Consider the following 15,472-nt stretch of genomic DNA (forward strand, 5'->3'; position numbering starts at 1 on the left):
ATGTATATTGCACTCTTTTTAACTCAGCATTTAACATCTACTGATTCAGAGAAAGGACATTTTCCCCCAGGAACATTTTCAATATTGTTTCCACAAAGTAATTGTGAGAAATAGGCGCAAGCTCCGATACACAAGGAATGAAGTCTATTAGAAACTTACTTGTACTACAGCTTGAACATAAGGTTCAAACCTGAAAGACGAAGACTTCTTAAAAAGTACATTTCTACCTACTGCCATGGCAGGGTCATGGACAAAGTTTCCTTCTGTCAATCATTTCCATATTCTGCTAAAGTGGAACTCTGAGTAGCAGAGAAAAAAACTATGGAAAAGTTATTGGGATTTTGTACAAGCTAATCTATTGGCAGAATGCATGCACAGTTATGGCATTTAGTTTGTATGCATTAACTAGATATAATTAACCACAATGATAGAACCAGGATTATATAGCCTGAACTAGTAGATATTATTGAATTTAATAAATACATAGATGTAATGGAACCTGTGAGCAACAAAGATTGAACTCACTCATCATTACTGAGTCATCTGCCATTCTCATGAACTTTTTATTAGACAACCACTTAATGTGATTAATTATTCTAACAAATTGAATATTACCATTACCTAAAGAATACATGAGAATAACACACCAATTTCAAAATGTCCACATCTACACAACACATATGAAATATTATTTGTGTTTGTGCTTAATTTAAGTTCACTCAAAATATTCTCCTGGGGTGGAGAAAGAGCATAAACTGAATTTTTTTATTTAGTCAAAGCAAAAATTAACTATTCATCCATCCATGTATCTTTTTATTTTGTGTTTTATTAAAATAGCAAATACAGTAGTCTTATCTACATTATTGATGACAACATGGTGGCTATTGGACTGATATAATGGTCTCAAGGAGTTTCCAAATATAAATATATTCTAACGAGATAATCCCTAGAGCATGGATATGGAGGAATTGTATCTAAATAATGACACTTCTGTTGCAGAACTGGTTTCAAATTAATTGTTTCTTTCTAATAATTATCAGGAGGAATGCAGTTAGTCAGAAAAGATGAAGCTAAAAAGTGCAAAATGTTTAATAGCTCATTAAATAGAAAATATATTGTAAATTTGGGAATCAGAATGACTTGCAGCTAACTGTGAGATTATGGGTCATGGCATATGAAAAGAGACTTTTTTGGCAGTAAAGCAATTTGGTAATGCTGACTGCAGTCTGCATTTACTTGACATTCGGAAAGATCATATGACACCAATGCAAATGAGGTGAACAGTGAAGAGAAAAGGAAGGGCAAGGAGAGCTAGAGGAGAAAAAGTTAGGTTATGAGCAGCTGGGAGGATGATGAGGAAGAGGAGAATATGACTGTCATTATTGGGAGTTCATTTTTTAAAGTGGGAATGGGAGCAAGGTGTTATATTAAATAGACTCGGTGTATTCATGCAGCTATAGTGACAGCTGTGTCAGCACTTTTCTCACAGAGTGGATTTATGTAGCATTCATATAGGTGAATAATTAGTAATTTCTCTCCCGATAAGAAAACATAGTAACTGTTATGTACCCATCGCCCTGAGTATGATTTTAAAAGCGCACTTCATTTTTTAAAAGCATGAAGTGTGTATTTACCAGATGACAAATATGCATTTATAGTAATGCAACAAATCAACTCCAAAGAAATTCTGAAACGTTTAAGAATAATTATACTGTTAAAAAAAAAACCTAAAACATCACACCACAGCCTCAAAGCAAAAGCAGCTCAAAACAGCTGAGCTAAGCTTAAGCTTCCTCCTAGTGCTTTCTCCTAGTACTTTTTCACATAAGCAGTGACCCCAACAATTACATGAGAGTACACAAATATGATCAGAATGGGAGAAGGCAGCTGTGCATTTGCATGGTCACAACTAAATGCATGCCACACCAGTATGCACAAACACGAGGGCTAAAGGCCCTTAAAACCTCGTACAGTCAGCTAAAAGCATGAAGTGATGTACGAAGTACTGCAGCATGTCGGCTCAGATTCCCAGATGAAGCACAACCAGCTTAAAAGAGAAAGAAAGTTACCCAGAGTTACATTCTTTTATTTTGTTAGGTTTTAACCACAAGCTGATCTATGTGATAAAACAAAATCTGGGATACAATCACCAAAAATACTTTTATCAATGTACTGGTTTTGGCTGGGATAGAGTTAATTTTCTTAATAGTAGCTCGTAAGGTGCTGTGTTTTGGGTTTGTGACCTTGAAGTGTCAGTGGCTGTGGATAAGACCACAGCAAGGACTCCCCTGGAGGGACTGTGGCCCATGGATAAGGCCACGCTGGAGCAGATACACCCCTAAAAGATTGTGGCCTATGGACAAGGCCACGCCAGAGCAGGTACATCCCTGAAGGGACTGTGGCCCATGGATAAGGCCACACAGGAGAAGGTACACCTCAAAGTGACCGTGGTTGTGCGTAAGTCCACGCCACAGCAGGTATACCCCTGAAGAGACTGTGGTCTGTGGATAAGTCCATGCTGGAGCAAGGGCAAGGGGAGGAGTTCATTGCAATGTTAAACCCTATGGCCTGGTCCAAAGGGACCAGAGGCAGAGATTGTAATGGATTGACATTTAAACTGTTGTAACCCAGTATTTGAGCTGAATGTTATAGGAAGTACTATAGCAGGAACCACCTGAACCAATGGAGGGTGAGCCTCAAAAGAAGCAGTGCAATTGCAGCTGTGACCCAAACTGAACTGGCTTCGGTGCCCAATAACTCCACACAACACACCACCTCTCCTGTCCTGAGTGATCACCATAACTGAGTGGTTAGAACCCAAGTCATGGACTAAATGAGCTCAATGGACATTTTATGGATATTATACAGGAGCGGTCCATAGACTAAGGGAATGACATCTGTGTATATATCAAAGGGCAGGAAGGGGAGGGGAGTGGTTAATGAGGATGCATTGGATAGTGTGGGACCTGAGCATGACATAACTGGTAAAGAACAACAGGTGGATATTGCACTGGTTTTGGCTGGGATAGAGTTAATTTTCTTCGCAGTAGCTTGTAAGTTGCTGTGGTTTGGATTTGTGACCAAAACAATGTTGATAACAGAGGGATGTTTTAGTTATTGCTGAACAGTGCTTACATAATCATCAAGGCCTTTTTTTCTGTTTCTCATATTGCCCCACCAGTGAGAAGACTGAAGGTACAGGACAGCTGACCCCAGCTGACCAAAGGGATATTCCATACCGTACAACATCATGCTCAGTATAAAAGCTGCAGGGAAGAAGGAGGAAGGGGGAACGTTTGGAGTTATGGCACTGGTCTTACCAAGTAGCCATTACATGTGATGGAGCCCTGCTTTCCTGGAAATGTCTAAATACCTGCCCACTGACGGGAAGTAGTGAATACATTCCTTATTTAGATTTGCTTGCGCATGCAGCTTTTGCTTTATCTATTAAACTGTCTTTATCTCAAGCCACGAGTTTTCTCACTTTTGCCCTTCTAATTCTTTTCCCCATCCCACTGCAGGTGAGTGATTGAGCAGCTGGGTGGGGCTGAGCTGCCTACCAGGGTTAAACCAGAACAATCCAATTATACGGTTTATAAACAGAAAATAATAAAATCTCATTGCCATAAAGGAAAATGAATCTGCATGGGGGAAAAAAAACGTTTCCTAAGTCGGAAGCTCAACCAGCACCTGGATTCACGGCCACTTCTTTCTTTGAACGTCCATTGTACGAATACCAATGTAATGCCTTGATTATGAAGGTTTGGACACTGGCAGGAATGTTTTCTAAGTATTACCTTAATTCCAATGCAAGGGATATCCCTCGTGATTCTAGACTGAACAGAAAAAAGCAGGATCATACAATGAGAAGTGTCAGGCAACATTAAGCATATTGGCTGATAATACTGTATCAGAATCTATAGCATGTTATGTTAGCATACAAATACAATATTTCTTCTGTCTTGATTCCAGCAATCTTACAAACCAGAACTTATCTCATTTTATTTGTTGCTGCTACCAGACTTCAAGATAAAAATTCCCATCTCATTTAAGTATAGCTTATGTGTTACAATACATAGATAAAAAATTTTTGAAGCTAAGTAAACACGGGTAACACAGTCCGGAGAGGGTACTCCTCTCCTGTCATGGTGCTGAAACAGATCTTTTTTCTGCAATTAAGCTTTAAACATTACCTCATTTCTTGCAGGAATACCACAGCCTGATATACATTGTCAGAAAGTGATATTTTACTTTAGTGCCACACCAGTAACATCACATTTGAAAATTTACATGATTGTAATTGTAGCTTCTAACACTATAATACAGGGTAGCTACTTGGAGCATTTTTCTGAACATATGTACTGTTATATAGTCTCAGTTCTGAATTTAAGGGGACTGAATATTTATAAAAGGTGTAGGACTGACAAGCCATTGAAACAAACCTCAAGTCTTGAATTTATACCCAGAATGCAGACACAAGCATAGTAGTCCCAACAGCACTCCACCTACATGTCTTCAACATAGATCACGCCAAGCAGTTAGCAACGTTTATTCAGGCTCGCTTCAGGAAAGTCTTCAAGCACATAATTAGTTTGACTAGTCCCATTGAAGCCACACACTTACACCTGAAATGCCTTGTGTGATAAGACATCAGGTTTTGCCTCTCTGTGTGCACAGCAGGCGCACATCCTAATTTTTGCTAGTGGTGACTTTTGTGACTTGGACACTTCTACAGTAAGAACCGAACTAAGACTACTAACTCATTTTAGATAAACCATGAGACAAGCTTCAGATGGTACTGACTTTCATCCCTTAATGGAAAAGATCCAAATTTCAGTTTCCTACACACAAACAGCACAGAAAGCCATTATCTTTCCTCAAAGCCATCAAGCCATTCTGCGCTAATTTGCAGTGCCATTAAGTGCAATGACACAACAGCAAACGACAAATTATGGTTGAACCTAGAACCCGAAAGGCCAAACAGATATCTTAAATGGGAACAAACACTGTAAAAGCCCCAACTGAAAGGGGATCTAGAGCACACAGTTTTAATGCAGTGCTCACAGATCTCCCATTTGCACAGTCATGAGGCAGAAGGAGGCACCTAGCCTGAGACTACACATCAGATGCTTTAGGACAGGTTGTCTCATACGTGTAGTTTCACATGGTGAGGGAGAAGCCACAGGGAGAGCCTGTAACCAGGAAGAGCGTCCTGCATAAAGATGCTCGGATGAGCACGGAAAGCCATTTGGTGACCCAAGGGCTGCACCATACCCTCTTCCCTGTTCCATGACACAACATGTCAGACAGAGATGAGCGGAGGGCCACACGCCACATAGCTAACTGTTTTGTGGAAAGATGGACCGGAGGCCACAGCTCTGCCTTATCAATAAGTGTTGCAGAAACTGCAGTGGGGGAGCGGAAGAAATCCAACACAAGAATATCACTGCAAATGTGGGAGACTTGTCAGGTCTGTGCTCCTGTCACTAAAAGAGCTGGTGTGAGACTGCATGTTACTGAGAGATTTATTTTAGAAACCTATTATACCCTGCTTTTAAAATGGAAAAATAAAGCAAAACCAGTACACTAAGCAATTGCAGTTTGGTTCTAGCAAGTCAGTTAAAATATACAGTAGTGCAATACCACCTCTTTGCATTTCAAGAAGGAAATTGCTTTATTGGATCAAGCCAGCGGTCCATCTAGTCCAGTAGCTCATCTTCAAATGCTGGATCTCATATTGCAACAGGGGCAAGAAATCTTCCATGCAGAGAGGCCGGCATACAAGCAAGTCTAAAAACTTGGTCATCTATTTCAAAAATGTTTCATACTTACCAACCCATTTCTTAGTATTTAGCTATTTATGCAACCAAATAGGTTTGTTGAACTGTGCTTGTGCATTTATTTACTTGTGACGTTTGTCAATCTGAAGCACCTTATGCGGCATTAGCTCCAATTTGTGATTTAAGCATAAAAGATTACTGAACACCCATGAGCCCAAAAAAAGCTCTGTGTGCTTTCACCTGTGTGCTACCCTGTACTGTGGCTCTCCCCTTGGCATTGTTAGAGGGATGCTCACAGTAGAGGCAGCTGTATACAACGCTGTCCTGGTGCCGAGAGACCTATGTTCAGGTTTCATATTACAAGATCAGCAAGATGTGAAGTGAGGCTACTGGAAAATGTAAGCTCTTAACATAGGATTATGAGGTTTGATAAGCTTTAAACAAGGGGAAAAAAAAAAACAATTTCCCGCTTTTTACGTATGCAATTATATAAGTGATTCTTCCATACCGCAAAAGATACAGGAGCTACTCCTGTAAGTGCTTACTCATGCAAGGACTAAGGATCAAATCCATACAAAGCATTTCTAGTGCTACTTCAAGCAACAGCTACAATGCATTCTACAAATCAGTGTCCTGATGTACCCGAACAGAAGAAAAAGCTAAGAAAGCTTTTTTTAGTGACTTCATCTCATTTTACGTAAGTACGTAGTGTCCTGCCATAACCACTATTGTAAAGCACGTCTTTATTTTCTCTCTTCTATCTCCAAAGTGTTTTTCAAAACACACTGCATGGAAGAAGCTCTACAAAAATGCCTTGAATTGTTTATCTTAAAAATGTGACTGTTTTGCACTTGCAGTATGAAAAAGTACATTAGGTAGCCATTATTCTTTTGTCTTCTCTTCTGATAAATAACTGACTACATATGGCAAGCAAGAGTGGCTGGCAAGGATGTATAAAGAATCAAAGCACAAAAATCACTATCTTCCCAAGTTCTACCAAGAGCAAAAGGAGATAGCTCTGTAGCTGTCACCAGGAAAAATGAATGACATTACTATTGATGTTTCCATATGCATTGCTATGTCTGATGAGTTTTATAAATCTGAACTGAGTTATGAGGAGGGGTGTTTTGAAGTACATATTAACAGCTTACAAAACCAAATCACTGGGCCAAATTTCCTGTTGAAATAGGGCCAAGAGTGGGCCTCTGTTTTTAAAAAGTATTTCAAATGTGAAGGTGTGCAATTACAACACATTCTGTGAACCTCAGTATACTATATAAATGTTTTCTCATCCTAGAAAAAAAAGCAAGCAAAATCCTTTTAAAGTGCACACTTACATTCAGTGATCTAAGGATAATGGAGCAAATCTCCAGCTGGTTTAAAATGTCAGAGCTTCAACTACTTCAATGGAGCAATGAAAGTCTACATCAGTTGGGGATGCCCCTCTTAACACAGAAAAATGGTCGTGAATGGGGACAGGTCAGTTTTCAGCTCTGCTGGCATACGACCCTTCTGTTATATTCATACAAGCACAACTTTTGCCTCAACGCCTTTAATATTCAGCGTTTCAAAAGGTAAATGAAAAATGCATTTTCAAATGGAAACCTATTGCTAGGTGAATTATCTGGAGCTGTAGCAGAAAATCAATGAGAGAAAGACATTTAAATGAGATGTTTAAATATAGACTGTAAATATGAGACTGAACATTAAGTAATTAGATTTGTAGGGTCTTCCCTTGCTTTAGCCTCTGTATCATCATGCAGTCTTTGTTTACTTTCTTTTTTTTTTTTGTTTGATGACATTTGACTAATAAATACATTGATGAATTGCATCAGTAAATGCCATCCATATATCACAAAAATAGGATGTACTCAATGTTTCTGGCACACTGATACTAAAGGATTTTTTTTTTGTTTGAACTTTCAGTACTTAACAAAGGAAATAATACTGCTTTGCTGGATAAACTGCCTGATTTTTATTTTAATTTTCAGTGAACAAACAGCTGCAGAATAATGTGACTTAATGAAGCATTTCTAATAAAATCCTGCAGAAGTTAAAACAGGGGCATAGAACTGCTTGCTCACTGATAGTTGTATAAGAATAATTTTTCAAGATGGTGATTACATTTTTGTGCAGATTAATATTAGGTAATGTGATTGTCTCTCTTCCAAAGTCAGTGACTTCCTTTAGTGTGATAACTAGTTAGCATTGTTCTATTACTTATTTATAGTAATAAAACATACAACATAATTAATGCAACATATTTCTAATACACTATTTAGGCTTTGCAGAGGTTGATAAGTAGCAATACAGCTAGCAATAAATTTAAGTGTGAAGATGCTCAGATCTGAAAAATTCCATGGTATGTTTTGCTCACCAAAAACATATAGCCTGCATTTGTAAAGATGTCCTTTATCAAGTCTGTCATCACCTGCAATGAAATTATGAAACTTCTTGGCTGCTACATGTTTCTCTGCCACCACAATTCAGTGTGAAGTATTATTTGCTTTATGTAAATCTAGACAGGGTTCAATGAATCATCACTTTGCAACCTGCCAGCAAAGCAATCTCCAATATCTGTCTGTACACACATCTATTTACTTCCATTCAGAACAAGTTTTTCATGTATTTCCCATCAGAATTATCAAGTGCATTACAAGCATCTACACGTAAAGCTGAGATGCCTCAGATCATAAGAAGAGACAGGTAAAAAGGTTAGCTGGTATGTCCAGTATGATAAAAGATACTGCCAGATTACTCGTCATTCTCTGATTAAAACAGCATGACAGGAATCAAGATTTTTATCTCAAAGTCACCCACTACCAGCAGCCTGTCTAAAATTAACACCACATTTCTGAAAGCCCCCTTATGTTCAAACAACATGTGGAACCAGTGAACAGTAATCCTGATTTGCTATCAACTAACTGAGCAAAGCCTTCCACTGAAATTATGGCACTTAGGTAGTTTACATTTGTAAGAATAACAGTACTGTAGTTTTGGAAACTGGGACTTTATGAAACAAAAACACACCTAGCTTTCAATATTGCCTCAGTAGTATCAGCTCTCTGAAATAAAATGTTAATAATGAAATTTGTATTAATTACTTTACTGCTGTTAATTATACACTCACAAAACAATTTAGGTATCAGTATGAAATGATGCACGCTTACTGCGAAAAAGTATAATGAAAGATGTAACCTTTGCCACCCCTGATAAAAATGCCTTAGTATGTTTTCCCAACTTCAGCTAAGCTATACACCTAGTACCATTCAACTACTATTTTCATAGTGTTTACCCTACACTACAGAAAAGAATCTTAATTAATCAATTTGACTTCACTTAGATCAGCCCATAAAGTAGCTTTAAAGTGTTAAATATATAGCAGGCTGAATGCTAATGTCTGAAACTAGTTGGTAAGACAGAGAAACCAGATAACAATTATCATTTAGTCAATAGTAATTTAAATGTATCCACTGCTGTGCAAAGACCCTAAGACCCTGAATGCTTTACGGGGCTTTCAGGGATAGGGGTTGAGTGTGTTTATTATTTAAATTGCCAGTTCTGCAGGAGTCAAAGCACGGTTCTTTAAATACTGAGCCGGTGTCTACTGGGGGGTGGGTGGTAGAAGTGAGGTACTTAGTGCTCTAAAAAAAATAGTGACAATCTCCAAGCAAAAGCTGGAAAGAGACAACTGCAACTACACATACAATTTAAAATGCTTCAAGCAATGATTTTAACTCCCGGTAAGAACGAAACGTACAGAAGAGCCACGCATGGCAACTCCTAGGAGGGCAGTGCAAGCTATTGCCCTTTATTCTTTGCATAGATAACCTGGTGTCCGATCCTACAGCTCCACAGGAACAAAGCAGGTTATTTTAAAACTTTCTCTTGCAAAGCCATAAATGGAGTGGAATAGGGAAAAGCCCTCTCCCTCTGTGGCATACAGAACCTGCAACTATTTAGTAGATGAGTTCACTGGAATGCAAAGAAAGCAACGTGGATGGACAAGATATGTTTCATACTATATACACCACAACTTGGGGAGCGTTACACACAGAAAGAAATGAAGCCACGAGCCATGTCTTTAAAGATATTTTTTTTTCCAAAGGATTCATACAACGACTGACTCCTGGTTCTTTCAGACGCTCTTTAAAGGCAGCCAATAAAGCGTCCGGGCTCCGAAGCAGAGTAAATCCCCAGGCTCCCGGGGGTGCTGCGAGTTAGCGGCCACCCTTCCTAACCAGCAGCTGGGCTGAAAAAGGAGTGGGTTCCCCTGCCCGCCCCCCGCCCCCCGTGCTGAAACGCTGAAGTGTTCCTTAGAATAAAATCAAATAAAATTGAAAGAAAAAAAAAAAAAAGCCTTGCGGATCCGCCGGCGCAGGGCTGGAGCAGGCTGCCCCCGACACCCGGCAGGAGCGGTGGAAGGGCGGCGGAGGCAGCTCCCCCTCACACCCGGCTTACTGCAACTTTGGGGCAGCGGGAGAGCGCAGCCCGCAGCACCCGCCCTGCACACCCCGCGCCTGGCCCCGCCGCGGGCGCTTTCCGCCCGCCGCCCCGCGGGGTCTCCGCCAGCCGCGGAGAGCATCTCCCCGGCGCCCCCACACCAGCGCCTAGACAGACACACGGACACACGCCCCTGGAGCGCTCCGCTCACCTACCTGCAGCCCCGCTTCCTGCTGGAAACACCTAGCGATCGGCCGCCTCCCGTCGGGGGGAAGCTCCAGCCTTACCGCCCGGGCATCGCCAGCACACGCCCCGCGCCCCGCCAGCGCCCGGGGGCATGGAGCGGCGCCGCGCTCGGCTCCCCTCGGCTGGGCTAGGGCAGGCAGCCGTCCGCCGAGGCCCGGGTCTCCCCCCGCCTCTCTGGGAATACACCAGGAATCCGGCTAAGAGATGCTAGAGGAAGGGTGAAGTAAGTGGGAAGGGAGGAAGACTTGAAGTGTTTCTCGTGCACGATTTCAGAGTATTAAGAAAAAAAAAAATTAGAAGAGGACTAAGTATGGATTCGCTATCGGAAAAGCGGAGGGTGAGGAAGTCCTGCAGCCCGGTGCAGCTCCAGCCCCTCCGCCAGCTGCGTGCGGTCCCGATTCAGCCCCGCCGGCAGAGGAAGGGAGGAAAAGCCGGCGCGTCCTGCAGCAATCCCTCCGTTAGAGCATCTCTGATTGGTTTGCCTTTCACACACAGCACGACTTCCCCCTCCTGCTGCCTCCTTCTCCCTCTTGGGAAAAGTAATTGGAGAGCGAGAGCTTCAGCAGCAGCAGCCACCCCGTGCCCAAGCTGCGCGCACGCACCGCCCCGCTCCGCACCACGGAGGGGTGCGGGGCCGCCTCGGGCGGCCAGACCAGCAGAGGCAGCTCCAAGCGCGCCCTGCCCGAGGCGGGAGTGGGAGGGACGCCCTTGTTTACCCGGCTCCTCGTTGCTCTCCTCCCCAGCCCCTTTACGAGGCAGCACGTCCCCGCAGCCGCCGCTCTGTCTGACCGAGGAGCGGGGCTCCGCCGACAGCTCCCGCCACCTCCCCCTAGGCCCGCGCACACCGGCGCTGCGCTGCCTCCCACCCGCCCGCCCGCCCCCACGGCACGGCACGGCACGGCACGGCACGGCACGGCACGGCGCGGCGCCGCGCCGCTCTCCTCTCCCCTCCCCTCCCACACGGCGGGGCGGGGGGTGCGAAGTTTCCGCACAGGCGCACGTGGCCGCGGAGAGGAGGGGATCCCCGCGGATCCCCGGCGGCCCCTCCGCGGGGGTGGGTGGCATGGCCGCCGCTCCACCGGGACCCCCTTCCCCTCCGACGGGAGGCTGGGCACCAGGCAGGCAGGCAGGGAGCCGCCAGGCCGGGCAGGGCCGGGCAGCTCTCCCGGGGGGAGCTGGGCCGGGGCCGCGGCGGCTGGAGCGGGGGCGGGGGTGGGAGCGGGGGCAGGGGCAGGAGGGACGCGGCGGCGCCGGCAGCCAAAAGCTGGGCTGTGTCTCCCTCCAGAGGGAGAAGGGAGTCACGCACGGCAGCTCCGGCGGCGGGGGAGCCGCGGCCTCGGCCGAGACCCTCTTCCCCGGGTGGGGGCCGAGTGGTGGGGTCGCGGGCTTGGGCCGCGCACCTGCGCTTGGGAGGTGGCAGGGGAACATACAATGGGTCAGATCCTGAAGGTCTCCTTCTGCTCAAAGATGGGTGGTGGGACGCAGCCGTCTGCCACGACTATTGATTACTAGAGAGAAATGTTGGGTGAGGATAAGTAAAAGCATAGCTTGCTCATTTATGTCAGTGTGTTCTGTGCTGTTCGAAAGGGGATGCAGAGAAGTGGAGGAGAGGGAGCCAAAGGAGGTGAGAAAGCACCCTTATTCGTTACAGTAATATCAAAGTCAAATTGTCAGTTTTCTCCTAGAATGCTTGTCCACTCCTAGGTTAAATGGGGATGAATGCATGCATCATTAAGTAGTACTGTTGTACTTAATCATCTGTTGTCTATTTTTAATTTGTATCAGCTAGTATAATAGCAAGTTTTCTAAAAAGAAGCTTTTGTTTAGTCCTTAACTGTCATCACATTTTATATGATGTTGATAGTCAACTCTGTGAGAAACAGAAGAGGGAAGTGAAACACTTCCCCAGTTGATATTGTTCATTTTTAGAGTTTTTCCATGTGAGTAAGGATTTGTAGAATGTTTGAATTCTTTTTTTCAAAGCAAATACAGACCTAAAGGTCCATGCAGTCAAAAAAGAAGGCAAAATGAAGGCTTAATGTTGACTACCCCGCACACCGTGTAGGATGAAATAGAAAGAGGCTGGTATGGAAAAGGCAATTTAAAAGTAGCCTGGCATGTGGCTGTCACAATCGCTGCTGCAGCAAGCTCTGCGGTATGCATATATGCCTGGATGCGGTCTGGAGCCAAATTAAAAGGCTGCTGGTTGCAAAGACAAATGTGGTCTTGTCTCATTCATTGAAAGCTGATACAATAACATCACGATTTCCCTCTGGGAAATTACCAACTGGTAACTGTGTTTCTACATTTGCAGACAGCTAAAAATAATGCAACCAAGGCCTTTCTGCTATCGGCAGTGTAATTTCAGTACATTGAGGTAGACCCAAACTAATGTGGATCCACAAGGGTTGGATGCTCCTGCTCCAGCAATGCAAAATGACCAGGGATCCTGAATACATGCTAGGATGGGTAACCTTTACTGTTGCGTGGGTCAGTGTAGGACCACAAGTATTGTTATTGGATTAAAAGTAGTCAAAGTACACCGAAAATGCAACTACAGCAGCTAAAATGCAATTACAGCAGCTGTTGCACTTTAGACGTAGCAAACACCTTGTAATTATAGGAGCACATATGCCTATATCAGCTGCATGTATCATTACACTCGAGTTACCTGTGTATTGTGAGACCAGAGGATACTTAGTACTGTTTCATATTGGTGTCCTGCTGTTACAGAAATCAGGCAAACACATCTGAAGACACAGAACTATTGTCACCCACTTAAAACAATACAAACAAGTCACATGCAAACAGCAGAAGCAAAAGCAACAGACAAAGCAGTAGATAAGATGATTTGTCTTGAAACCCAGGAATTTTGTCTGTGCAAATCTTGGAAAATGTGGTCATTATTTAGGGCGTGATGCTGCCGCACATGAGCAGTTGTTCTATATCACTTTGCCCGACATCTGAAAATCTGAACAAATCCACAGGTTGTGTGACACCATGCAGAAAGACATGCTTTCAGGAAGCTTTTCTACATGCTTTCACAGTATGGCCAACGCTCCTGGGAAGAACTGAAATGATCCCTTGCACCTATACAGTGCAGCGGGTTTTACAGATGCTTACATAGTAAGCCTGAGTCATCTCCAAAGGTGTATTTGTACATGCTGCACATGCATGATATGATAAATTTACCATTTTCTGGAAATACCAGACTGGCAGTCTTTGTTCTACACAGCCTGTATTTATACCTTTCTGACTGGAAAATCCCCAGCTGAATATTGTGGCCTTAGAACACAATACAGTTATGAAAGACAATTATTATATTAATGTTCTCTCTTTCTTCAGCTTGTTTCATTTTCGAGTTAGTGTCACTATTTCTTACTTTTCATCATTTTGTAGGGCTCTTCCACACTCTAAAAGAAAAGCATAAAACATGAAAATGGGCGTTGGCACTCACAAAAGGTACAGTGTTTGGAACAACTTCAGCATTTCTGTTTCAAGGTGAACAGCACAGCATAAAAATCAGGAAAATAAAAACTTGTTTCTGAATAGTTGCATATATGTGGATCTGGTATGTATCTCAAACACTGATTTTACTCAGAGGCATGCATGTTCTGAGCTGCTAAATAGAGAAAAAGAAAACTTATGTTTTGGTAACCACATGTAGAGTTTGCCTCTAAGAACCAATGAGTTCACTAATGTCTACCAAAAATTTTGCTCCTTTCTCTTTCCCAAGAGACCCCTCCTCTCCCATCACCCACCATGCTACTAACCTAAACTAACTGAAAGTGCCAGTTGCAGCACTGTTCTTCAGTTTAGTAGTTAGGTTCTTGGTTTCTCATTTTGTTCATAAAGATTAGGTTTTTACTTGGGTCTTCCATCTCTCTTAATATTGAACTTCAGGTACTAAAATAAGCAGGGATACAGACCACAGCTCTCATCAGGAATACCTCCATGTAAGAAGACCTATAGTGGCTTAGAGCTTGATGTGCAGCAGCATCCTACAACATTCCTCTATTGTCATCCCCTAAAGCTGGGGAAGAGGAAGCACAGATCCCAAAAGCCAGCTGCTGTAAATTATTTGTGGTTATCATCCTGACGCTCTGTGAGCTGCAACAGTCCAACAGTGCCTGAGAGTCCCCTTTAAAATGTGTATACAGATATGCAGTTACATACTCATGTTTTTATTGCAGGTGAGGGTCTGGTCCACCAAATTTAAAGCTCTTTATAAGCTCTGGTACATTCCAAATATTCACATACAAGAATAAAGGTAATTGACTCCTGAAAAGCTGATGGAAAATGAAAAGGCAATGGAGCAAAGTTATTCTGGGGTTCTTTAATAGGTCTCCCACAGGCATTTATTAAAATCGTGCTGGCTATTGGATTTTTAAGGAAATAGGGTTTTTAACGAGCATACTGGAATCGTCACTGATCTTTCAAAGTTTCCACGTAAAATGGAAAAAGCTGACTGCAAAAATAACAAAAGTAACCATTCTTCCTTTTCTACAACACATAAGTGATACAGGTAAACACTATGATGATTTTTTACCATCTAAAACCATTCTCTTAAGATATGAAATGATGTGGATTGCTTATGCATGCTAACATAAATGCTGCTTATAGAGTAATGCCATATTCCAGGATGAAAAACCAGATACATGTGCATACTCAATGTCAGTTTGAGAGCAAGACTGTTGCTTTCAATTAAGAAGAGCGAAAGCTGGGAATCAGAGAAAAAAATTGGGTTGCAAGGGATCTCTGGAGGTCTGGTTGGGCTGAGGATCCAAAACCCAGTCATGGGTGGGCTGACTTCAAAGTTAGATCAGGTTGCTCAGGGCTGTGTCCAGTGGTTTCAGATATCTCCAAGCACAAAGATTCTACCTACCAGCCTCTCTGTCCGTTCTCCAGCATTTTCCAGCATTTGACCATCCTCATCATGAAGGATTTTCTTCCTTACATCCAAACAAATTTCTCAGAATTTCTCTTTTTGCCTCTCATCGCTC

The 15,472-nt window shown here is 42.9% G+C and overlaps 1 protein-coding gene across 1 annotated transcript in view; it reads right to left on the reverse strand.

The window, feature by feature from the left end:
- The window catches only part of TAFA2 (TAFA chemokine like family member 2), a 200,468-nt gene extending 189,966 nt beyond the window's left edge, over positions 1–10,502 (reverse strand). The window contains exon 1 of the mRNA XM_068401730.1: positions 10,439–10,502. The gene's annotated coding sequence lies outside the window, so the exon portion shown is untranslated. The remainder of the gene's footprint in view (positions 1–10,438) is intronic.
- Between the last annotated feature and the right edge of the window lie 4,970 nt (positions 10,503–15,472).

This window comes from Nyctibius grandis, chromosome 5 (genome assembly GCF_013368605.1).
Source record: "Nyctibius grandis isolate bNycGra1 chromosome 5, bNycGra1.pri, whole genome shotgun sequence".
Taxonomy (NCBI): domain Eukaryota; kingdom Metazoa; phylum Chordata; class Aves; order Nyctibiiformes; family Nyctibiidae; genus Nyctibius; species Nyctibius grandis.